At 37.2% G+C, this 26,952-nt stretch overlaps 2 protein-coding genes across 8 annotated transcripts in view; one reads left to right on the top strand and one right to left on the bottom strand.

The window, feature by feature from the left end:
* The window catches only part of SBF2 (SET binding factor 2), a 195,226-nt gene that overhangs the window by 49,766 nt on the left and 118,508 nt on the right, over nucleotides 1–26,952 (top strand). The gene's annotated exons all lie outside the window — the stretch shown is intronic.
* The window catches only part of ADM (adrenomedullin), a 115,135-nt gene that overhangs the window by 58,739 nt on the left and 29,444 nt on the right, over nucleotides 1–26,952 (bottom strand). The gene's annotated exons all lie outside the window — the stretch shown is intronic.

Genomic DNA, 26,952 nt, shown 5'->3' with positions numbered 1-26,952 from the left:
AGTGGTGTCTGAAGTGTGTTTGAAGAAGGAAGTTTACTGACTCTTGTCTCTTCAGATGATCAGTTTGAAGTGTGACAGAAAAGAATACAGCTTTTCAACTTATTTTTTTCAACAAATAAATAATGAAGGTATTTTTCATACCATAGTGGTAAGAATGTGCATGTTTCTGTTAAATTGGAGTGCTTGTCTTAGGACTTGTTTATACATCCTCTTTGGGGTGTAGCTGTGCCATCAGAAGTAGACACAATCTAGTCTGCCAGTAACTTTCATTATTGCTTTAAACAATGTGCCAGCCATACTGTCTAAACCATCAGATCACGTTGGAAGGCTTGCATGTTGATTGGCTTCAGTTTTATTTTTAGTGAGAAATATATAATTATAATGTCAGCTATAGTAGGAACCGGTACTGCAGCTGTATGATTTCTGCTTACTATAAATCCTAACACTAAGTTATTTCCAATAAGAAGAGCAGTCAAAATCTGAAAGTGTTGCTCTAGTTTAATTTACAAAATACTTGAATCTGTATAGCTTAGCTTAACATTTAGGTGTTGATATGTGGTGTATGTTCAAAGAACTCCTAGTTCTTTGTTGGCAGGTTCTACTACAGGTCTTTCAGCCAGTAAGATTGTCCTTTTGTCTTGGGTCCAAAAGGTACTTTTTTTACTTTCTACATGCAGATTGTTTAGTGGAGTCACAGTATTGGAAGTGGCCCTTTTAATTGCATTTTTACTGTAGCTTTTAAAATGCATGTAAATAAATATATGCATACTGTAAATAGAGACAGCATAAATGCATGGAGTACTATTTACTGTTTTAGTCTTGGTTAAACTGGCTGCCTGAATAGATTGTTTTCAATGACTACAATAATGTATTCACTTTTCAGTAATGCAGTAGCTAACCTTCTATTTTAGATCAAATAAATCCTGTTCCTAAATTCTATTTAAGATAAAAATTTGTGTAATATCATGGAGCCAAAAAGGAGAAACATACTAAACATTGATATAAATTTCCCCAAGTCTTTGTGAATTCTTTCCTGTGAATTCATTGGAAATGACCAGACAGAATATTTTTCTTAGATATTTTTTTTCCTGTTTAGTTGGCAGTATTTCTTCTAAGAGTTTTTTTTGGATTTTTCTGTACTAAGAATTCTGTGATTATAATACAACCCAAAAACCTGCTGTCTCTGGCAACAATTATTTTACATGACACATTAGAATTGTGAATATGTGAACACTTTGCTTTTCTTAACCACATGATAATTTGCTCTGTCTGTATTGGGAAGAGTAAATTTAGTCATTACTTCTGATGGGATAATTTACTCTTTTTATAATTATGAACATTAGCTTTCAATATAGTGTAGCAGTCTTGTGGGAATCAGTCATGAGTTCTGTTTGCACATTTTCATATAGCATGTAGTGCAAAGATCCGTGAGTGTATCTTATCTTCTCAAGCCTTTTTTGGGTGCTGGCATGAAAAGAATATATTTGGTCAAGTATTTACCATCTAAAGCTCTTCTTACTGTCTCGTTTCAAATATCTGACCCTCAGTGCTCCAAACTGTCTTCACTGAAGTGAACTGACATTTAAGAACTCTGTTAACCAGTGGAAGTTGGTTCGCATCAGTTACCTGAAGAAACCACATACATGTGGCTTCCAGCAGATACTGGGATATACTACTAGGAGATATGAGTTGATACACTCCAAGGCAGGGCTGCCATCCTGAAGAACCTGTATAGGCTGGAGGAAAGAGCCAGTGGAAGTCTTACAAAATTAATCAAGGATGAATGCCAAGATCTGTGCTTGGGAGGGAAGAACCACTCATAGTGTTTCAATTTGGAGACTGACTGGCTGGAGAGCATTTCTGCATCTCATCATGGGACAGCCTTACTGAGTTACAGACCATTAGTAGAAAGAGAAGAAAATCCCTGTGGAGGGGAGTCGGTATGCAGTGAAAAAAATAGCACATCTTCTGGTCTCAAATTCTTCCTATTCTTGCAAGGTACAATGTAATTTTACACTTCTATGTGTCTTGGGAAAAATCTTTCAGGTGAGAGGAAAGTCAGTTTAAATAATGGATAAATAAAGTACTTTGAAATGATATAGTGATTTCTACAATATTTTTTCCCTTTAAGTGAATGCAGTGAATTTATTTGCATTCAAATATCTTGAGTTTCATTTGATTTATTAGCAAAACATTTGTAAACTTTGGCTAAACATTTTCCCATCATCTCTTACTGATGCATATTGTCAATTTTTACCGTTAGAGTGAAGCCTAGAGCAGCAGAAATAGGAAAATATCAGCTGGTAATGCTGCAGAGAGCAGACTGACATGGATTTTTCTGAGAATTTGAGGCACTTTGCATTTCTGAATAAAATAAAATCACGACACGTTTCCTGGTACAGAAGTAAATGTACCTTCTGCATAATACTTGGTGACATATTTCATGAGAATATGTTTAACCTTGGAATTTTAATGCCATATTGGCAACGTTATCTTGTAATTTAGCTGGTTTGTTAGGAGTTCTTTGTGTGTGCATATTATAGCAAAGCTGTCTTTGAAGTAAACGGGATGTTGACATATTTGTTTTAGTATGTTTTTAGGTCTGAAGTGTTTTTGAAGAAGCTTAGCTCAGTAGGACAGTTTGTGAGGTTGCTCTTCAACCTGCAGTTTGACATAGCACAGTGAATGAACGAGGCTGGTTTTGCGTAAAAAAGTGACACAGCAGTTTTTGTAGTCTAGAAAGAACTTGTACAGAACAGGATGGAACTATTCCATTGACCCTGGAAAATATTTTCTCGTTGAGGCATGGAGTCCCGCAGGGCCTGCATTTGCCGTTGTTGAACGTGCTGAGGGTTCCTGACCCAGCTTCTCTGCAAGCTGAACAGGTCTCTTGCAAATAACAGGGCTGTTTGCTCATCTCTCAGCCTCTCCCTCTCCACCCCAGCTGGTATCATCTGCATTTGATGGAACTATGCCCAAGTTTAAAGTGGCTTAGCTGAAAAAGAAACATAAAGTAAAATTACAAATAAGACAGTGCCAATAGGCTTATTCAGTGAATATTTTCAGTCTCTTCCATGTTTTAATACTGTATTCACTGCACTTACAAATTCTGTTCCTACGTCCTCTGAAGAGTAAAGAAATGCAAATTACTGTGGGTAAAACATTCAGTTGCACTTGTGAGCTTTTTAAAATGTTACTATGCTTTTTCCTATATGTCTCAGCATTCCAGAGATGAATGTTTTGTATTTAGCTTCATTCCATCAGTTATCTTGCAAAAAAAGTTTGCCATTCAAGAGTTTCTCTCATGAACAGTATCACTTTCCACCTAGTTTTGTATCTGCTTTTCATGATTTAAAAAAAAAAATTATTTTCCTCCTTGATGTGAAAATACCTAAGGATCTGAAAACAGTAACTTAGAAGTGCACTGTAGGCTTGGAGAATGGCCCTACTGCTGAGCAAGAAGGTGAGTCCCAGCACGTAGCTCATCGAATGACTAGATAGGTCACACACATCATATGGATAACTATGCAGTTAGTTTCTTACAAGTAACAGTGCAGAATTGTTTCCCAGCTCTTGTTCTCCCTGCCTAACATCCTAAGGGTACTTGGTGTGGAAACTAGTTCTGGCTGCCATTCCTGAGCCAGCCAGAATTCCTTCAGTTGCACATATCGAACAACTCCTGGAATTACTGCTGTGACCTGTTAACAAAACCAAAGAGTATGTTTCAGAAATGCCTTTTAAAGGATTGTTTTGGGAAACAAGTGCATTTTAAACAATAAAACAATGTGCTGAGGTTTGATATAGGAGATAGATCTATTTATTAATTGCTGCAAGATCTCCAACCTTGTGGTGGCCTGTTGTACAAATCTGCATTAAAATAGATGGAGGAGAAAACAAGTTTAAAAATACTTTTCCCCTTTTAAATATTCAAGTTTTTAGTGGTCTATTTGCATTTGTTTTCACTAATACCTCCAGTCACCTGGTTTCTGTTTCTTTTTCACTTGTGGAACCAAATATGCAATAGTTTGGTTTTAGTAATTTCTGTGCCTGGGTTTGTGGTGTTAATCAACAGCTTGTTCTGTAGTGATGCGTGGTGTTCCTAGAAGCCTATAGAAGGCAGAAAAAGATACCACTTCTAGCTTACCCAATCCTGATTGAAAGTTATTAGAGGTCTGAAAGTTCTTCCTTATACATCTACTGTCAGCCCTACCTAGAAAGAGTATGTTCTTCGTTAGCTCAAGGTGGAAGCTCTTAAGATAAATTGTTTTGATCAGTGGCTAGATGGTGTGTTCGTAGGTGAGATGGGATGTCTGCTAAAAATGTAACAATGGTAAAAATGGCAGACATAAAAACTGAATTAGTTGTCACATTTTGTTCTAGAAGGGAGTATATGTCTTCCATGGGAGGTGAGGGAGCCTGTTATTGACTGTGCTCTTTTTCTTCTACTACACATCTACCTCTTATAGATATGGCACTTAGAATGTGAGAAACAACAGCTGCAAAAGCTGGAGAGATAAATTCACCTGCTTCATCACAATAATTTTATTTTCAGGGAAAGAAAGCCTTAAGCAAAAATTCTTTGCCACTGTAGCAGTTGACTCATAATGTTTTCTGGTTATCTATTATTCATGTAGTATTTATTTTTAATGACTAAATTTTCATGTTTCTAAATGAATGTTCAAAATGTAAGTAACTGTATTTACTAGAAGAGCTTTTAAAATTAAAATAACCGTGTAGGAACAATGAATTTTTTTTTGCTCTTTAAAAGTATTAAATGCTCTCTTTCAATCTTTAATATTAGTATGCTGTGTGTTTACAAAATACTTATTAAAACTTTTGTGGGAATTGCTTTGAAAGATACCTTAAAGATGCAGATTGTGTTCTTAGAACATCTTTCAGCTAGAATATAATTAAATTGATGTTTTCCTCCAGTTGACAATAAGTGGCTTTTTAATGTGCCATCCTGAAAAAGCATTATTGAAAAGGAAAGGGAAAATATTGAAAAGTTCATGCTTCATTTATTAGTACTGGAAGATTTATTTTAATATAGAAAGTGGGTGCTCAGAGTTTTAGACTGAGACTGTTTTCCACTGCAATTTGTGTTTCAATAATTTCCATTAACAATTTTCATGAGGGGCATGAGAATGAAACTTAAACACATACAACTCCCACCCCAACCCTCAGACAAGAATGTAGTATAGATAAAGGCAACTTTATGGTAATCTGCACTTCATGTAAGTAATTTTTGACACCTTACATGTTTCTATGCTTTATTTCTTGTGAGGTTTGCAGGTTAAACCTGTCTGGGGCTTCACCAGTTATTCATGGATGTATTTATCTGACAGAGACTGCTTGACTTTTTAAACTCTTCTCATTGTTATAAAGCAGTCCCAGCTGTAATGTGGAATGCAGCATGAGCTTCCGGGAAGTACTCAAACACTGCTTTAAAAATGCCTAAATCGGAGTATCATCAGTTGGTGACTAAGGGTAACTGAACTCAGCTTAGCAATTCTTTAATCCTTTTGTTTTCCTGTCCTGCGGGAAACGTGGTCTTGGCAATGGGTGTTGTGATAAAGGAAAGGAAAGGTGAATGGTGCTCATAAAGCAGGAACTGCAGGAGGCTATGTTTGTTTCTCTTACTTGTTTTGTAATGAAATCTGTTGTTTCAGTGAATAAGCAAGAGGCAATGACATGCAGAATTGCACGTTCTAGTGAGATACTGACCTGCCAAGATTCCTTTCATTTACAACATATTCCAGAAAATACTTTTTACCAGAAGCATCATGTTACTACTTAGTAAGCTCATCTTGGACCAAGAGAATCCAGAATTTCTGAAATTAGGGTTTAACATCTTTGTGTAAGAGGTTGGTGTGACTGTACTCAGAAGAGTTGCTTTATGTACTCTTGTGAAATTCAGTGTTTACACGTGGTTTTAGTTACTGTACTAGATACTACTTATAGTCCTAGTATTTATTCACATTGTAGATAAGTTTTAAAAATAATGTTAAGTTTCTCTACTTCTTCAGATCTTTCATGTGAAAGGAGATAATGCATCTTGAGGGATTTTTTTGCACTGTTTTACTGACACAGAGTTAGAATTCAGTGCAGTTCATAGCCGTGCTTTGCTGGTGGTAAATTAAGTACTGATGTCTCATACTTGAGTAGCAATGTTTTCATGACAGAAAAATTTATGTCTGTGCATGCAAGCTGCTTACATAACTTCTAGTAACACAGTTATTGCTTACATATTAAGAAATTGTAGCAAAGACAGATTTCTTTAAATAAAAATGCATGGATTTACAAAGTATTGTTGAGCCTTAATTGCACAGGTGACTCCAACTCTGGATTAGAGTCCATCTGAAGCATTTCTTTTGTATTAATAAAACTGAAAGTAGCTTCAAGTCTTTCAAGTTGCATGCATTGAAAGGATGGTAGAACTTAACAACTAATTAAATAGATGTTTGTTTTGCTCATTTAAACAAGAGGAACAACATATCAAAGAAGAAAAACTTTGGCTCCACGAAAGAAAACTATGCCCCATGAGTCTGTTCGAGTGCACATTCAGAACTGGATCCAGCTGTACTGCAGATGGTAGAGGCTGCTCAGTCCATGCAGCTGATCCCTTTATCTTGTGACCTAGTCTGTGACATGTTGGATAAGGGTTTCATTTCTTTCTCTTGCATTCCATTTCAGTAAGTCCTTCCATGCCTGTCTCCTCATCCTGAGCAGTTTTGGTTTTTGTTCTTGGATTTTTGTCGGTTCTGAAGTTATTTAGGGAAACCCCAGAAGCAACGTATGCGGAAAGGATGCATCCTGCTGATGTGCTCTTCCTTTCCCAGGAACTGACGTGCTCTTTACCTTGCCTGGCTCAACACAAGTGATACTAAGTTTCTAATAGTTATGTGAAATAGAATAAAAATGAGGAGAGGAGAGGGAAACGGAACTGAAGAGTTACTTCAGTTATTGTCTCAGAAGTTGTTTCATTCTTTAATTAGATTACTAATTAAAATACGCAGTTACAAAATGTATAACAGAACAAAATTCTCTTAATTCCACAAAGGAAAACTGTGCCTCATTAATCTCTTAATGTTCTCAGAGTGCACAAATCAAACCGTGGATGCATCGGAAGTCACTGTCATCATTTATTTCAAGATTCCAAGTCCTTTGCCAAACACCTCCAAAAGAGGCTGAGGAAATTACTAGGCAAGGGGCATCAGGAATCACGTGGTGACCCAGAGAGCTTGGAAGGAAGCAAAAGTTTGCCATAAGTGTTCACCACAGCAGAGATGTTCCTTGTTAGAGATGAAAATGCTTACATGGGGTAAATATCAGGAATACAATTAGCAAAATTGCAGATGCTAGAATTGTTTAGTTAGGATAAGAGAAAACCCTTGGGGGAGTTTTGGGAGAGCCAATTAGTTGGTTGAATAGCAAGATGGCAGATGAAGTTCAATGCTGTTGAACACAAAAGTGCATAGTGAAGGAAGTAATTTGAACTGTGATTAAGCTTTACTGTGTTATGAATAAATTTTCCAAATTTAAAAGACATCTGAGGAACGTTTGGACAGCAGAGTTATATATCTGTCTTGGTAAGCAGTAGAGGTCAACAAAAGGGAAAGCTAAGATGTGTTAAGAATAGTGTTAAGGAAATAAAACACATAAACCAGTAGTTCAGCTGTTGGCTGGAACCACAGAAAAAAGAAATTTGGAAATGATTACTAGAATGACAAGGTGAATAAAAAGCTTGTGGAAGGGTGTGTGTAAGAATCTGAATATTGACCCTTGAAGTAGCTCTTTGAGGTTTGGGAGACATGCAGAGTTTTGATTGGGAAGCTCTGCTATAGTGCAAAGACACCAAAAATCAGAACCACACACCTCCCCAATTCTGTCAGAGCTCTGAAGTGAGTACTTTCTTTTAAGAGATATTAATCACTGCCATAATGAAATATTTATTTTGTACATAAATGTACCAAATACTGAATCTTACCACTTCTAAAATAAATAATTGCTTGGGAAGCTATTTGTTATCCTCATTATTTGATGATGGTTGTCTGTAGTACTGACAGTTAATCATCATTGTGTGCTGTACTTCTGTATGAGCCTGTACAGTTACACATTTGCAATGCAGTACCTGTGTGTCACTCAGGCTCAAGGTGGGTATTTGTGTACATATGCTGGTAACTTGCCTCCTCGCTTTCTTGTTCAATACTCATCTTTGTGCCTTAGAGACTGGTGGTAGCCTTTTAATTGATAAGTCACAGTTCACTAGAGAAATTATGTCTGAGCATCTCATGATGAATAAATGTTCGTCTTCCTGCTTTGAACAAGTGAAGCAGATGTCATTTTTAAAATGACAGTGATGATGAGTGGATGTAGTGCTTCTGACTTAAATCATGTCCATAAGTAAATCCTCTGTAATACTGAACAAGCATTGTAGATGCATACAGATAAGTTTGATCTTAACAGTGGATTTTTGGGAACAACAAAATGCAGCAGATACCCTAGACTAATTTCTGCATAGCAGAAAAAATACTTTAAAAAGACTCTCTGGGTCAACCAAATTTCTACTAATGCATTTTTCATTTGCCTTCTCACCTTTGAGAATAGTTGTAACCAAAAGTTAGGTGAACTGCCACAGCTGTAGCTTACTTTCTAATTCAGACTCCCTGCTTGACAGCATTGCTGAAGGAATTTAAACCATCACAAAAACACAAGCTGTCTTGCTTTGCTAAATGCTTGTGGATCGAGTACGTGATTCTGAGGTAACTAATGGTTCTGTCGTATATATTTTTATGGCATACATGGTGGTTTGTTCTTTAGTAATTGCTTATTTTGGAGGAGAAACTGGTTTGAAATGTCTGCATGAAATTACTGTGGATTTGGTGTGACTCCGTGGTACATTGGATAAATACTAATGACTGACTTTTGGGGAATGATTTCTCATTATTAAAGCTAAACAGTCTTCATATGTTTCTACCCAATACACATTTTTACTATTTGGATTTGTAAAAATCTGTATCATAAGTGGAAATTTTTCTTACTTAGTGTGTGTTGGTGACATTTTTATGCTTGAAGGTGTAACTAGTGAAATAAAAGCTTGGGAAAACAGCTCTTGCTACTGCTTGATTTTGATCCAAAGCTAACATAATGTTTGCTGGCATTTATTTCTAAATGTGGTTGTTTTTGGTTTTTTTTTTAATCTAGTGTGTTTGACTTTACTAATTAATTATAATTTTCATTATGTTGATATTGCTGTGTGTCTCTTGTTTAAAGAAGTTGGAACAGATGAGGGTGTATGTCCGTTTAAGGATGACCTTTGCTGTTCAGATCCTATTGTAATATAATGAGTAGGCGTATAAGGAGCAGAGCGGCCACTTCAGTTTTTCTGGTTGTTAGTGCAGCAGTGTAGGATGTCAGACAAGATCCTCTGTGCAAAACTGGGTGGAATGAAGAGATCACCCTAAAATACAGGTGAAGTTGTTGTGGCTTTTTCTGTTTTGGAGTCAAGAGAAGGAGCAAGAATGAACACAGCAAGGAAACCTTTGTTGATAATCAGATGACTCCAAAAGCTCTGTATTTGGCAAGTGGAGTAAGTAGAGGTTGGAGGCTTTGTTGTGCAGGACATTCTGGCCATGAAAGAAGAGAGGTGGGTAGCTGGCAATGTTTGTCATAGTTCTGCTGTCCTCATCATTGAGTTGTTTTTCTAGTTTCATTATCCTAAGAAACCTAGGATGCAGTTTACCTCAGGGAGGGTATTATTTAAGGAATAAGGTTATTCCAGTTCTGACACTTGATGAAGCTCTCTATTCAGTGTTGTGCAACTATATTTGATACCCTGGAAGGCAGGTTGCGTTTCAGAACCTCTTTTAGAGGTTCGGAACTTGCATTCCACAGCATGGATTAACATACATCCTACTGACATGTCTAGAACCTTTGGGTTGTTTTGAAAAGCAAAGCCTACTTATCCTGGAGAAAAGCACAAAGTGCAGAGCTTTGGACTTAGGGTTTAATGTTCCCAATTGCATGCAGAGAGTGCTCAGCTAATACAGTATATCACCTTCCTTTTTCAAGAGCTGTGGACTTTCCCTAAGCGCCCTTATGAATTACTTCAGCTTTTCCTTTGGCATTTTTGTTGATGGACACTTCATGCTTCAGAGAAGCAACTCCTCTGTGGTCCTCATTAGATAGCTTCCCCAACTCATTAGATAGCTTCCCCAATATGGGTCATCATTAATTTTCTGAAGAAGATATTTGATCTGTGTCTTTGTGCCTAAAGTCAATTGTCTCTCAAATAGGAATCCTTTTCAGTGTTGGTAGTAGCTGCAATAAGGGATGTTTTCCTCTTGGGAGAGAGGAAGTTATGGCAGCATGATACCGTCCCAGAGGCTGCAAGCTAAAAAATGAACAGAACAGAAAAGCCATCACCAGCCTGAAAATCCTTAAAAAACCATGAGACTTTTCCAAGGCTCATTAGGCTCGGCAACAGTAAATGGACTTAAGGGCATACATAAAATGCGTCTGCCAATCCAGTAACTTACATGTGCAGATAAGTGTGAGATGCTGACCTTAGGCACTTTTCGTCAGGCACTAGAAAATCCTTGGCAAGTTACAGGTAGCAAGTTTGTGCAGTTGCCTGGTCTCCGGAATTTTGGTATTGGTTCTATGTATGTTGCTATCAGCATATGAAGACCTATGTTAGTTTGTGTGATAAGAAGCTGTTTTGCTTATAAAGCTGAATTCCATCTATATATGCTTATGTATGTTTAAGTCATGCAGAAATGGTCAGCCTTTGTGAATTGCCACCTGGTTTTAGTTAGAGGAAATGTAAGGGTGTCTGAAGTTACATGTACTTAGGCTGCATTTTCTTTGGCAAAAAAGTAGGCAAAAGATGCATATTCTTCTGTCCTAAGGACACTGACTAGTTACACTCAGACAGCTGAAATCCTTGTATTCGTTGTATTTAATTACATAGGAAAGTTTTCAGTCTTCATTAGAAGGTGGTATTTTTCTCTGTATAGCTGGTTAATGTATTTTGCCGGTTTGAATTTATGAATTTCAGTTCTGTCATCAAGCACTTTGTTTTTTGAATCATGTTCAAATGAAAGTATTGCATGTTAGCTTTGATTCAGTTGATTAATTTAGGATATGTGAGTATCTTTGTGTGTGTACTTAAGTCTGCCTCTTTAATACAAAATCTTGCTAACCCTTGCTAATGCTAATACTCAGGTTTTTAAAGCATTGTAGTTGCATAAACCCCACCATTAGTGCTTTGTGCATTGTATCAATTTCAGGCAAGAGTCTTGCTGTTAAGGGCACTCTGCTAATTCAAAAGGACATCTCTATTTAAATGCTTACAGTACTTTATCTTGTACAGACCAGTGATTTGTAACGAGGCAATCATATTAACATATTCATGCCAACAGCATAATTTTAAGCATATATATATATACACACATGTATTGCTTGGAGGATTAAGTGTTCCTTATACTATGGAGCTTTTAATAAAACAAACAAACAAACTTCAGCTTTTGGAATGTAGTTGCTAGTATCACATTGCCTGTTTGTCATTGTACTACTTATGCAACTGCTTATGCATTGTGTTTTTTAGTCAGAGGAATGTATGGTGGTGATTTTCAGCTTTTGTTTTCAATTTATTTATTTTGTGAGTATAACACAATTACTTGTCCTTCTGAAAGAGAAGAAACTGAAGATAGACAAATGTTAGAACTATGCTTTTTAAAAATATAGTGTTTCTTATTTTTGATGCTGAAACTTGTCAGGGAAACCCTGTGAACTGGAGAAAGATGTGTTGCATCTATCAAAATCAGTGTCTGGAGGTGGCAGATTTTCAGATGATGTCAAACTGAGGGGTGCAGTATACACTGAGGAGCAGATGTCATTCAGATGAACCTCGACAGGCTGGAGAAATGGACTGATGGGAACCTCAGGAAATTCAGCAAGAACAGATGTAAAAACCTATACTGGTCATCTCCACCTGTATAAGCTTATAGAACTACATGAAACTACCACTTATGTCCGGAGTCCTACACCGTTACGTTTTCACACCTAATTCAGTCACATTTAATTTTTTTAGAGCATCTCATCTCTGCTTCTCTCTTCTTGGGTTTGGAAACCTGTAAAAGTGTCCTGCCAAGTTGCTGTCCTTTTCCAAAGCAGCTCCCATAGAAACTAAAACAACTAAAGGTACAAACTCTGGTTTCTTTGACCTTTCTTCTCTTGGAAATTAGTATCTGGTAAATGTGCTGCTTTCCTGTGTGTTTCGTGACAGAGACTTGATTTCTTCTTTTCCTCTGTTGGGTTTGAGTTTATCATTTCATGTCAAGAGCCTGGGGACCACTGGCCCACACGTTTGTTGTGTGCTCCATTACTGATAGAGTCACAGAAGATGTTTATGCAGTGATGAATTTGTTAATGCTGTAGCTATGAATGGTTCCCATTAAATCGAACGAGTTCTGTTTCTGCTTTGTTGGACAGGCTGTCTGATATGCAGGATATATAGTGGTAGTATAATTCTCTTTTTTGCAGTACTTAAAAAAAGGAAGTTAATTTTTATGTTTGCTGAACTTGAAAACTGCAAAATGTAGTGAAGATTACAGCAAGACATTGATATGCTTAGTATGAACATGCATCATGATGGTTTTATGCTTTAGTAAAGTCTGCTAAGCCTTCAGCAGCCATCCAAAGAGAATAATCCAAAGAAAAATTTCATTACACTCATCCAAACGATGTTTATAATCTTAGCAAATGTACTCCATCTTGAGTTTTATTTAGGTGAACCATGTTTCAAATTTATCTGCTGAAGATAACTGCTCTTCATGTGGAAAGATTGCTCTCCTTTTCAGTCCTTGTCTATCTTTTTGCTGGTACTGGGCTCAATAAAAATTAATTTCTCTGATAGTACATGCAGGGTAGGTGTATGTTTCAGAGGTGTTTGCAAGCCCAGCTCCCAGTGAGCCACAAATCCAGTTATAAGAATGCATGTTCCTCCATCTTAGGAGAAATTCCAGAGCAAACTGGATAATCTCTCTGTTGTCTGGTCTGGTGTTCTTTAAATCTTAACAGGAAACTTTCCCATCACTGCCAGTTTTCCAGGATTCATCTGTGGGCTACCCCCTATAGAGCACTGAAGGCACTTTATTGCGGAAGGCATAACATAGCTTTAGCCTTTTTGGCAGACTTTAAACTATGCATGGTTCATAAGATTATTTTTCTATAGGCATTTTCTCAATTTTAAAAGAGAGAATTCTTGGGAAAGGCTGTTTCAGGCCTTGTGCCTAGAGGACTTTCAAGTGGTATGTCTAGAATTCCTTGAGAAGATGGGAGGTGGCAGAGCTGGATGATTTTAGGGAATAGGACCCTATTGGAATGATCCTTCTTTCATAATAGTCTGCTTTCCTCTGTTTTCTAATACATCATTGGGGTTGTGATGGGGAGTGTGTTTGACCCTGGAGTCACTTGTTTTTTGGGAGTTCAGGTCCTAAGGTATCCGTGGTATTTCTCCTGATGCTTGAGCTTTGAGACCCTGCCTCTTCATTTGCTGGGCCATCATGAAGCCTGTTGTCAGCTTCAGTGCTACATTAAGCTGTTTCTATTGCCAAAGATTGATGACCATCTAGAAATGGAATTTGAATAATGGAAATGTGGTGTGTAGTGAAATTGCAGATTTAAACTTTGCCGGAGACCTGAAAAGGAAAGCCTGCCAGTGTGAGTCTGTTTCATAAAACAAGCATGGTAAAGGGACCAGACTGGCATCTTCACAGGTTTTGTCTTGCTTATCCTTACTTTTTCATTGTCATCAGAAGAGATTCTAATTCTGGTTACTATAGATAGTTTCTGCCGGTGCGCAGGGGACATAATACTGGCCCAGGGCCCGCCTGGAATCTGCAGGGTAGTCTGTGCATTGTATTTCAAGAGCTGGAGCAGTAGCAAATTCAGTGCAGAAATTTATCTCAATGGTTTCTGCATTGTCAGCTGGAGTCTCACTGGGTTTGTTAGCTACAAATATGAACTTAATTCCTGTGAGACTGTTTGGGCAATATTCACTTTCCAATGCTTACACTCAGGCAAACTTTCTAGAATTGGGGTCATTGTGGTTAATCTTGAGCTAAAATTAGTAAGTTCCACCATGAAGAGAGTTTAAAACTTCTTTCCAAATGGCAATGTATGCTGCTTAGAGTTACTTATCTATAGAAGTTTCTGTTATCAGTTTGTAAACTAACAGTAAAAAGTATAATTGAAGGAGGGTTGTTTTTTGGTGTATTGTTGTCTTTTTTCCCTGTGTTTCTGGGCTTAGAGAGGAACGTACTCAATTGAATTCACATCTGGTTGGCTGATTTTCTTCATGGAGAAACTCCAAATTCATTGTGAAGATTAGAGTAAGCGTTTATGGGTTTTCAGGATTTTGAATGGAATTTGAAGTATGGTGTTTTCAAGCAATGGACAAATCAATTTTCTCATAGGTATTTGTTCATGTTCTAATTTTGGCAATTCATTGTCTACATTCTAATTTTAAAAAAATGTTTCATGTTTCTTGTTGTGTCTTGGGATTTCGTAATGTGCTCACTCTTTGCAGAAACGCACGTGAATTCATTGGCGCTCCTCATGACAAAGGTCTCATCTGAAGACATTGCCAAGTTAGTCTGAATCAACTTATCAAAATAAGCTGCTTATTAATGAGAGAGGAATTTGCAAATCAGAAAAAGCCTTGAGTGTTTTATAAGATTACAAACACGCTATCGTACTGTTGCCTTGTTTTCTTCATAATAATGGTTAGCAAATGTATGCGAAAAAGGTCTCAGGAGCAAGATGAAAAATGGTTGGCCTGTAAAAAATACTTGTCAGCTGAAAATGTCTTTCCTCTCAAACTCCATGAAGCCCCTCTTTGGTATTTGCATTTATAAATTGCAGATTATTTAGATAATTTGTGTAAATCACTCTGGATTTTTGTAGTGTCCAACATTGCAAAACTTTGGAGTTTTCCACAATTCTGGTGTTGCATTACTACCTCGTTTCTGGCATCTGTCTCTGTCTTTATTCATATGTATTTCTTACAAGTGTACTATGTTCTGGGAAGTGCAGACACAGGAATCTCCCACTAAACTTTTCTTGCTCTTACCTGTTTCAAAAATTAATATTTTCCTTAATGAAAATTTATTCAAAGTTACACCCAGTTAAGATTTTTCTGTGCTTTGTTTGGATATTTATTGTTTCGAAAGTGTAAGCTTTTAAGGAAGTTATGTCCTACATATGCATCTGTGTGCTTATACAGTAGCCTAAAGTGGTATTTGACCCTTTCTGTTATGGTCACACAGGCAGACTCTTTTGTGTGGGTTATTCCATGTTAAAGTCCAAACATCTGAGCCTTCAGGTTGATAAATAACATCATAGTTGTTTAAATGTAGCTATACATAAGGAGTTTTGTGTTAAGTCTAGGAGTGGGATGCAGATACTACTAAAGTACTTAGTTACTCATTTCTATAATTGTGATGTGAATGGCAGCCACACAAAATGATGATGTGATCATGTCTGAGATATGAGTTGGTTGATTGAAGATGCATTGTTTATTCTGGCTGAAGAAGAGGATAAGACTTGAAATTTGGAGTTAATGTTCTGAAGAGCCCTGACAACAACATTTTGTTTTATTCAAACTTCAACATCTTTCATTTCAGCAGGAACTTGAATATTGTCAACAACTTGTTGCAAAACATCTGTGGACCAGGAATTCGAAGACCAGGTTCAAGAAAAACTTACTGTGTCATTTACAAATGTTTTTAGAAGGAAGACTTGAGGTCGTTTACTATAAGATTCCTGGAGCCTTTTCCCCAAGTCCTTCATCTGCATCTGCATTATACAAATTTGTTGTAGAGGCATTTATCTAAAAAGCTGTCTTCTCTGGTTGGCTTTGTCATAAGAGAAAAGCCCTCCTGAGGCAGTTGTTACAGTATGTTAATCTAGAGCCGCATCTGCCTCTGTCATTCAGGAAGTTGTTTGTTGAATTTCATGAGAATACCAACAGAAAGATGGTGCTCTAGATTCATAACCAAGCCCATGTGGTAAAAGTTTTCTACATACATGGAATTGGGGGAATACCTGTTTAAAAAAAGGGGTTTTCAACATCAGATGGAAAAACAGTGGCAGAGACACAGGGTTATGTGCTAGTTGCTGAAGTAGCAAATGGTCAGTTGTGTGAGTGGTCAAACGTGTTTTGTTCTACAAATGCTTTCCCTGAGTTCTGTTCTCTTTGTAATTGCCTACCTGTTGCAACAGTTCTCTCCCTCACAGTAGCAATGCATGTTCCTTGGAATTCAGAAACCACTTCTACACTTCAGCGGTGTCTTTTAATTTCCTTATTTTACAAGTATCTGACAAATGTTTTTAGAGCAATGATTGTTTTATGAAATGTGTTTGGGGTTTTTGGTTGTCTTTTGTTTGTTTTTTTTTTCCTTTTGTTTTTTAAGATAATTGTGTGTTGGTCATGAGAGTCAGTGGCCATTTACCTGTTTCTTTCATGGCAGTCTTTGTTTCATAGAGCTGGTGGCAGTCTGTTTTGTTTTATAGAGTGTAACTGTGATGCATCCTTCAAAGGTCTGGGCTGCACATCAGCATCCACATCACCCGTCAATAGGAACTTAATTGCTTTTAACAGATTATATGCACAGCTTTTCCCTGTGGTTCCCCGAGGTTGATTTTGCACACTTACAGATGACACATTTACACATGATTAATTTGCTAATAAAATTGGTTTGCTTTGCAACAAGGAATTGTGAAATTATATTCCATTTGAATTATTTCAGTAAAATGTTTTTAGTAAACTCATTAGCAAGTGGCTTTAGTCAGTTGTTCAGGGAGATGAGTAATATACCATTCCCAGCTTTCTGCTCCTGGAAAGTAGTAGCATCAGTCCATACCCTACTTTCTCGAGCTTGGAATAGTTTTCAAATCAGTGTGGAAATGCTGGATTTGAAATAATTCTCTTGTTTTGGACAGTTCTCTGATGTGCTGAAAGATCCAAAGGAAGTAGTTGAACATTGCCATGTCTCCTTAGACGTTTCAAACGGTAGTTTAGAAATGTAAAAAAGGGGGGAAAAACGACATTTTATGACTCTGTAATGGTTTTAGGAGAGTGCAAGGCATTAGAGCAATAGAGAAAAGTTCTCATTCTATGTAAGTAGTACAATAGATCAATGACACTTTGCGTGCAAAATTGATGAACAAAAATGTTAAGTAAGGTGCAGATATTATGGTGCAACTTCTAAATGCCTCTTGAAGATGTATTTAATGTTACATGAAGATTTATAACTTTCCCATACTGAGAATATTGGCATAAAATCACAGAAAGAGCATCATTAAATCTGCATTTCCTTCATGAAATATGTCTTGTAATTATACAACTGTTAGCAAGTTATGGGGTTTGTAGAAATACGGATGTGATCCAGCCTTTCTGTTTCTTTCCCTTCTGGTAACTTGTGTTGCAGAATGTTAGTTGGAAGCTCTCATTCATAGCTGGATCCTTACTTTTGTGAGGCACATAAAACTCGTATCAAAATATGTACCATTTTATAAATATCTTTTTTTCTCAGCTATAGTTTCTACATCATGAAAGACAGAAAGTAAACCTTGAGAAACTTTATAAAGAGCATCAATCAGTGTGAAGATTCCCAACTTTGTTTCTCAGCCAGTTAAAATTTTTGAAAACCAAAGTAGTTACTTGCACAATTTGCTTTCCATTTACTATAAGCACGACACTATTAGTGACCTTTGTTCTATGCTGTACTTTAACGTGCAAGCATAGCTTTTTTTGGTGCTGTCTGTGTCTGTTGTTGAGCAGTTAGAGACTACAAATATGAATGTCTTAGTGAATTTAGCTAAGTACAATTACACCTTGCTGAATGCACATTCAGCACAGAAGTGGAGAAGTGTCCAATTGTTCAGATCTTGTCACATCATTCCAGTAATTGTGATCACTGCTATTATGGTAGAGGGTGGGGTCAGTGCTTCAGGGAAGAGGCCAACAAATAACATATTGCTCTGCCAGTTTTATAAGGATGGATTTGCAAATAGACAGTGTTAGGCAGTTACATCAGTTTAAATGGTACATAGTTATGATATTACTCTTGTGTGTCGTTGTAATGCATTACTAAAGGGACAAAATAGTGATATTCATTGTGTTTAGGAAAAATGTCATGATTACTTTGTTTTGAGATCTGATATTTTTCTATAGGTAGCCTGTATGAAAAATGTGAATTGTTCATTTCTGAGACTCAGGTAGGATACTCCACACATGCAAAGAAGCATCAAATAAAATTCACAGTGGTGCAGGGAAAAGGGAATGATTCTCTCAGGACTGAGTCATGACTACAGAATTGCTGTCTCTTTGTAGTTTGAGGGGAATGTTTTTTGGAACAGGCAGCTTTCAGTGTAAAACTGAAGTCTGCTGTTACAAGCACTAAAAAGCTGTCTATGTGAAAGTAGAAGCGTTACCCACTTTTTTTTTTTTCTTTAAACTTCTATCTTGAATAATTGTATTCTGCCTTTATTTCTCTAGTAAGTTGTGTCCAGGTTTAAAATTGTTTGGAAATTTCCAGATTAGATGAAGAGTTTCAGAAAGAGCATCTTACTTTTGATGAAGAGATCACCACCAATGTCTATGAGCAAAGTGAGCACTGTTGAAAGTCAAGATGAATTGGAGTCTGTAAGAAGGAATCCAAGAAAGGGTTCTGCAAAGGAGCTGATGTAGTTGAAGCAAGGAAAGAGCAGTTCCTCGTTAGGAATTTAAAATATCAGTTAAAGCTGTAGTGCTGTAGTTCTTCATTATAGTGATCAAGGGATGTGGTATGGCAAACTATGTACTTATTAATAGAATGGTAAAGAGAGATAGTTATTAGCAGTTATAACAGAAACTGTAAGGTAAAGGAAGATCAGAGTCAGAAGTGTGCAAGGAATGGGTCAAGAAGATGCAAGTCTCTGGGTGACAGGAAAAGTTGGTGGTTTGCTATGGCAGAAAATTACGTTTGAATGCTAGTGGGAAGACCAACTGGAACAGAATGATTCAAGTTCTGGTTTGCCACTCAGTCTATAAACATGTTTATATATCCAGTTCTTACTCTGAAGTGCTGATATATCTTTGTATATTGCTAATTTCTTCTGGCTTAACAGTAATTAAAGAAATGACATCTTTTTGTTGACTTTTCTGCCTTTCCTTTGTGTGGTAATCTCACTGGTTTGAACTGTAAACCATCTCCATCAGTTGATGCATTGCGGACATGGGGACGTCAGTTCTATTACCGACAGTGTGGAGGGGGCTGTTTGACAGCTTAGCCATAACATGTGGTCATCTGATGGCAACTTCTGTGACTGGGACTTACTGTTTAGCTGAGGTTTACAAATGACAAACAGTGGTCTGTGAGCTCTGTCATAACCTATAGTTTCAGATAACATTTTGTAGACTCTGGCAGAACTGTTCTTTCCATTCCCTGTCCTTAATTTTGACCCAGTGTTGTGGTATGTTTTCCTTTCTCATATCAACTGCTCATCTGCTGAAGTAACTTTTCTTTTACATTCACTTGTTTATTTAATTTAATTTTTTTTTAAGTGGCATGTGGAGGAATGATTTTAAAATGCATCAATTGTTCCATGGTAATACAAATGAAAATGTTTGCTTTTTAGGTTTAAGAGGTTAAGTTATGAAAGGGGAGTTAAAAATTTGATGTTTGAGTAGATTGAGGTAATTGCTTGGGGAAAGTTACAGATATTTCAGTAGGCTGGTATGTCAGCCTGTACGTTTGCTGTAGTAGATTGTTTTCCATATGTGCAGGGGAATGGAAAGTTAAATTAGGTCTTTTAAAAATCACAATATAGTAACAAATCGATGCACTGGTATAGTTTTCTTTTGAGAAATTCCTCCCCAGATGCAGGACTTTACATTTCCCTTTTATGAACTTGATGAGAACTTACTTGTATCTGAATGTAGGAGGACTCTTGAGATATAAGCTGTTTGGATCCAGGTAAAATATTAACAAAAACTAAGTCAATATAGAACTGTTACTAGTGTCATCTATTTGGCATTTCCAGTGTACACATAAAGCTTTTTGTTATTTCTGTATGGACAGTCTTTAAAAATACAAGCTCCAGTCTTTCAAACCAGCAATGCCAGCCTGACTTTTTTTCACAGTAATACAGAGGAGCTGGTGGTTCTTCAGTATTTATTTCCTAGCCCTAGGCAAAATTTTGCAGAAGATGAAATTCTTTAGGATGTTTGACTTAAAGAATTATGTTCATTTATTCAAACTTTCTGTTCAGTTAAGAAAGTTCTGGCTTCACATGGTGAGTTCTTTTTGCTCTGGATGAAATAGAGTACAGTAACATTGCCTGCAGAAATGTGTAGGTCTGTGTTTGTGGCTGGGTATGTACAGAACTTATGTTTTCAAGTTGCTGAGGCTTAATTTTTTTTAAGAACATAGTTACTATTATGAAAATCTGAAGGGGGAAGGACGTGAGTGATACTATTTGTTGAAAAACAGTCCATTGACTTCTATTTTGGTACAAGTCTGTGCATAATGGAAAAATAATTTTGGTAATCTGCTCTGAGTTTATGCAGGTCAAAACTGTAAGGTGGTATCTCCTGCCTGCTATGCCTTTCTATAAGAAAAAGAAATTGTTTCTAAGATGACATGGTGTTGACTAGCAAATATGGAAATAACAGAAAAATTCCATAGTGTCTCAGAGTCCTGCAATCCCCAGACACTCTGAAAAATTGGTTTTCTTTTGTGCTGTTGTAAATTGAGTGTAGGACAGTATTGTTAGCTCTTTAAATGTTGTGGGTCAACACATGTTTCCTGGTATGCAGCTGTTGAAAGGGTTTTTTTGGGTTGTTGTTCAGTGTTTTTTTTTAATGTAACCCACACACACGCTGTCAGAGCTCATGTATTATTCTTCTAATGTTTGTCCAGTACTGCATAGTTATTTTCAAATTTTCACTTAATTTGTTTGGAGTTTACAGCAAATATTTTTCATGTTATTTTTCTTTCGTGTGATCTGTTTCATATTTTGGAGACTTAGGAATGTAGGAAACATTGATGCATCAGGAAATGCTGCATGCAGTGGGGCATGTGTGCTCATCTTGTATCATTACTCCTGAGACAAAATGATGAATATGGTGGTATATTTGTAGGCAGCTTCGCAGTCCTTGCTGCTCAGACGACACCATCATGTCTGAGATGTTGACATCTTTGGCAATTATGACACGGTCATCATCTTGTGGACATAGATTTTTGTCTTGTAGCATTGTATAAATGTCTCCCTGGCATATTGCATTTTAGTTTTATTGTGAGTGCGTAGCTAAGCTGAATGTTACCATGTCTCTTGAAATATTACCTTGTGTCTTTGGTTGTCTACAGCAGTGGCTTCAAGCTTTCATGGCCTTGTAGGTGTCATTGCTGGATTACTAATGCATTTTAATCCTTAAATTTCACTCTCCTTTCAGACTTGACCATAGCAGCAGTTATTTGCATGGCTGTGGGTAACTTCAACCAGTTCCACTGTCTCCTAGAGGTAACTTCTGCCAATATAGTAATTGATGCTAGAAGAGGGGGGAAAGAACCAAAACTAGTTCAGTGTTTCACTGGTACACTGTAATTTATTTGTATCAGTTAAGGACCTTTGAAAGTTTTCAGGTGATTTTTTTTTTTCTTTTTAATGTTGCTTGTATCATGAAAGAATAAGTAGTCATTCTTTTAAAAGAACATGCTGTCCTTTTGGATAGCTGTATTGCACAAGTGATGTCTAAGTCAAAAGTGTGTTGTTCTTTTTTGTTTTACTTTTTCTTTTTCCTGCAGATGGCTTCCTCTTGGGTATAATTTGGAATAAAATTCAGTACTGTTAAGTGTTTTGGCTCTTTATTTTATTCAAAGTATGTAAGACATTACAGATGCCTTGAAATATTTCTGTTTCCTCTGTATGCTTATGGGACAGTAGAAGGGAACCCCCCACAGTTGACTAGTGCTTCTATTTTTATATATAGGAGTGCCACTAATATTTGATTAATTTGGGGGAAGGAATGTGCTAGTTATTTAATGTTTTCAATGTGATTGTACTCTTTACAATGTGATTGTCTATGTATTAATTCCTACTATTCAATAGCTTCTATCCTGTAATAAATGTTTGATAATAATATAACAGATGTATAGTAGCAACTATATGCCATTGGGTCACATAAGCAAGACAGTCTATGCAAGCTTCTTTGCAGTACCTGCCAGCCTTATGAAGTTCTGGACTGCTGCCACTGGCACTCTTTCAAAAACTTGCACATGCATTTAGGTATTCTGGTGGAAATTCGGTCTAAATCTCTATGCTTGAATGATTGAAGCTCTAAAGTGTGAGATCTGATTATAATCCTATCATAATGCAAATCCTGAAGTGTTACGAGCATGTTCAGGCTCTGAGAAGGAAAGAACAAGAGTGTTCATATGCAGATAACCAGCTGATGACTTGTGTTGGCACACATGGACTGAATAATTTTTTCCAAAATCTCTTCAGTTTTACTTGAAGGATTCCAACACCAGCTGAGGGCAGCCTAATATTTACCCTGATAACTTGTTCAAGTTTTCTGCCCCTTTCACTGACTACAGAGGGTTCTGGAACACTCTTACCTGAAACCCTGTTGTTAGCAAAGACCCTATCTACCTAGAAATACATACAAAGTGCATCTCGGCTCTCTCTACAATAAACTAAAAAAGCTATCTTAAGTTCATGACATGACACTTGTTTTCCAAATGCAGGGTTGTGGTTTGGTGGTTGTGTTTTGTTTGGGGTTGGGTTTTGTTTGTTTGTTGTTGTTGTTGAGGGTGTATGAGGGATTTGGTTGGGTTTTCTCTAGGAAAGCTCTCTTCTGCATTTTCTACACTGTGTTCAAAATTGATTTTCTTAGCAGTTCTTAAGAGTATATTGGAGAAATGCCAAGGGAGGAAAAGCAGGTTACCATGATTAGCTAGGAACTTACAAGGACAAGCTTTCTCAATGCCAAGCCTCTCTGGTTTCATTTTGACAAGTTTTAGAATCTCTTATTACCTTCTTAGTCCAGAAGCTGCTGAATTGTGCAAACCTTCCTGGAGGAAATACAGGCTCTTCATCAAAATAGCTGTTTACTAGCATGCCAGCAGTGCACATGAAAGCATCAGCTGTGGCACAAAGCCTTTTTGTTTATACTGAAGCTCTTGCCAGACAAACTCTTAATCCACCCACTAAAGCTGTCCTGTAATGTAGTCCAGTAGCAGTGCCCACTGGTTGTAATTCAGGCCTCCGTTTGGGAGAAGAGTATCATAGTGTTGATTCCAATTTTTCTGCACATGAAACTAAAAGTGGAAAGCACCAAACTTCCCAGCAGTCTTTCATGCTACTTATTTTACTGTGTTCTTGGTGAGGTTGCTGACAGGAAATGCATTACATATTTTTCTTAATTAGTGCTGTGGAAATGTAACATTGAATTGTAGCAGCCAGTATGCAGCACTTCATTAATGGCATACATTCATATCACAATCCACTATATTTTTTTAATTTCAAGTCCTAGTTTAGGCTTTCACTCACAAGGGAAGATGCTTCTTCATGAGATTTTTTTTTTAAACCACATTTCATTTTCCTCTGTTGATGTACTTTTTCTTCTGTTGCTTTGTGGAATCTCACACCTGCAAGAGGGGAAATTGATTGTGACTCTGAGTGGGAAATGGAACACAGGGCATAGAAGTAGTAATGGTTAAATTCCCCAAATGAGCAGGCCAGGAGTATCCCACTTTTGCTTACTTTTATTTTTTCTCCTAGCTAAATAAAGCTTTTCATGCAGTGAGCTGTTGTAGTTACCTGTGTCCCTTGCAACTCCTTGCTGGCATTATTTCTTGAGAGTGGTTAAAGCACTTAGATCTCTTCTCAGGAAACCTCATTTGTTCCAATGCATGAAGGGGAGTTCATTGAATCCCGTATGGGTTTATGTGACCTACCTCAACACATGTAGGTTTTGTGTAAAACAGAGGAGCTTTGGAGCAAACTCCCTGAGAGACAGATCTAGAAGCAGTATCCCTTCCCGCTGTTACATTTGCTGACTTGCAGCCTGTTGCTTGTATTGCTCTGGTTTCCGGTCACTTTACTCTTCTGTCCTCCCAGGTGCTTTTGAGAGTTACATTTTATGCAGTGGTACATTTCAAATAGAAATGGATTAACAGTTCCTTTGCACGAAGTGTATTTTATTCTGGGGATTTCAAGATATAATTACCCTTCTGGTGGTTTCTCCTGTTTTAAGAGGAAATTCTGACTAATTAATTCTTGTATTTCCTGTTCTGTGTTTTGTCATCTTGAGGCTGTTGGCATCTCCCTGCAGCAGCAGTCACAAGCAGTCACAGGCCTTTCAGTCGCTAAGCTTCTGCCAGTTCAGAGCCCTGTCCTTTTTAGCAGGCACTGTGTTGCCACCCACTTACACCGTCCCACATCCATGCACTTCTCCTCTTAAGTGTGGAATCTTCAAACCCTTCTCTGACAAATGTGAACAGTTATAAGCAAAAATTGTGACACTGCACTTCTTTTTACAGTTTCTAGTGAGAATGTCACTACCAAATACTGCTACCAGAATGTTGCTACCAGATATGGGAGCGAGGGTGGAGATGGTACTGAGAGCGTGCAGATGGTACTGTCTTTTTTCTCTTCTAACCAAGCACAATGCATTCGCTATGGACCTGCATTTCTCAGAATGAAGTATGATTTACTCATGTCATGCCTCTCTTGGATTTATTGCTGCACTGAAATGGTATTTTCTGCTTTCATGCTGAATATTTAGTATCCACTCTTCTTACTCTTTTGATTGACAGGTGTCATTGGCAGTTATTGCTGACAAAAGCATTTTCTAGTAAAAAAAATTTTGAAGGCAGGCAATGTGTTCCTGAATTTCAGCTGTAAGTCCTGAGAGTTTAATTTTATGATCTTTAAAAGTTTTTGTTGAGATTTAAAATGAATGAGGTTTGTTTTGTGGTTTTTTTTTTTTTTTAAAGTTTTTCTGACATAAAGTGTCTGTTTCAGACACTTGGTGTATTTCTATTTAGTTTGACATACTGATGAGCATCTAAGATTTGTGTCCACAGCTGCCTTACTCTCATTGCCTGAGATAGAGTAGAGTATGGTGAATGTGTTAGGTTTTGTTGGGGGTGTTGGTGAAAAAAGAGCCTGGGTCTGTGGGCCTGAAGAATTTCTAAACTGCCATCTTGATGGACACTTTGCTGAAAAGAATGGAGCACGGTTTAAGTAAATAACTGAAAGTCCAAAGTGTTAATTATTTGCACTGTTATGACTTTATTACTGAACATGATGAGAGATGTTAGAAGCTCATTTTGAGACAAACACCCTGTTCAAAATTCTGTGCAATTGCCATGAGAAAGACATTAATGTGCAGTAGTTAGTTGTGAATCACATCTGTAGTTAGGTTGGTTTCATTCAGAAGCAGACAGAAGATTGTTTACAACTTGTGTTGTTTGTTTGTTTAGTGAGGCACTGGGATGGAGATACTCTGTTCTGAAAGCAAAGCAAGAAATTAATTTCCTAGTGGGTGTATCTTCATTTCTGAAATAATTCAAGTGTTTTTTCCAGAAGACAAACAACGAATACAGGCGTTGTAGAAATAACCTTTTACAAGGTCAGGTTTGCAGCGTAGCAATTCATTGTGGAAAGGTATTTAAAATTATACACTGCTAGGTTTTGAAAAAGCAAAGCAAGAACTTGGAAGTGATTTGTTTCATGTGCATGTGTAGATGTACACCCAGGCTTACATATTTTCTGATAATGTGGGGAAGGTTAGCCTAGTTCTCGATGAGTTTCAGTAAAAGACTATGGCTTTGGAGGATAAATTTGCTGACTTCAGTTGAAATGTTCCCAGCTATTTCAGCGTTTCTTCTTTGTTAGAGTCTTACAGCAGGGTCTTTATGATAAGCTTCAGGGTTTGATTACCAAAGCTCCGTTTAATCTGTAGCTCAAATTAGGGAATACTTTGTTGTTTGTGCTGGATTAGTGCCTTGTGAGATCTTTCAACAACTTTCAGCCTTAGGAAGTCCAAGAATGTAGTTGAGGATCTTCTACCTGAGGGGAAGTGTTTCTTAGTGGCATGGTCTTTATGTTTGACTAAGGAGTTGGGTACTGAGGTAGAAATTTCCTGGTGTAGAAACATACACAGTAAGTGGGAAGAGTCCATCCCAGACAAGGAGGGGAAAGATTATTCACCTTTAGCTCTTTTTGGGCAGTAATGTCACCTGTAGTTACAAAATAGTCCCCTGCTGTTTCTAGTGTGACTCCTCAAAATATTTAAACCAATTTCAGGTGTGAGAGGCTAAGGGGCAGGTAGTATCCAGTAACTCCAGCATGTGCAGACACCTAAGTGTGGGGGTTTTATTTGCTAAGGGGAGAAAGCATTTTCTTGATTTCAAATGAACACTGCATATTCACACTCCTTTTGCCTTTCTGTATCATTAGTCTCATTAATATATTGATGTGGGCATTAATTAAATAGATAGATAGATTAATGTTGGCTTCTTGACCTTTTTTTCTGAGTTCAGCACCTTGCTGGTCTCTGGCTGGACTGGGCAGGAGAGGTGGGCAACTGGTTTGCATGCATCTGGCAGTAGGTTCAGGAAGTTCAGGAGTGCCACAAGGTGACTCTGTAAAAGTTTGTATTGAGGAATTCAGTATTTCAGTGTACTCCAGGGTAGGAAAGGCTTTTATATTTCTTTTATGATGAAAAGCTTTTTTTTTTTTGAGTTGAATTGTTTATATTTGGTGGTCAGAATCTTCTACAGTGCTTGAAATAGGCTTTTATGTGGAAATAACTTGAAGTATAGTCTAAGTACACTAGTTCTATTTTAGATAAAATACACAGTTTCTTAGACACAAGATGTTGAAAGGCATGAA

The sequence above is a fragment of the Pogoniulus pusillus genome, chromosome 24 (genome assembly GCF_015220805.1).
Source record: "Pogoniulus pusillus isolate bPogPus1 chromosome 24, bPogPus1.pri, whole genome shotgun sequence".
Lineage (NCBI taxonomy): Eukaryota > Metazoa > Chordata > Aves > Piciformes > Lybiidae > Pogoniulus > Pogoniulus pusillus.
Note: the sequence above shows the minus strand (reverse complement) of the source record. Positions and strands in the feature narration are given on the sequence as shown.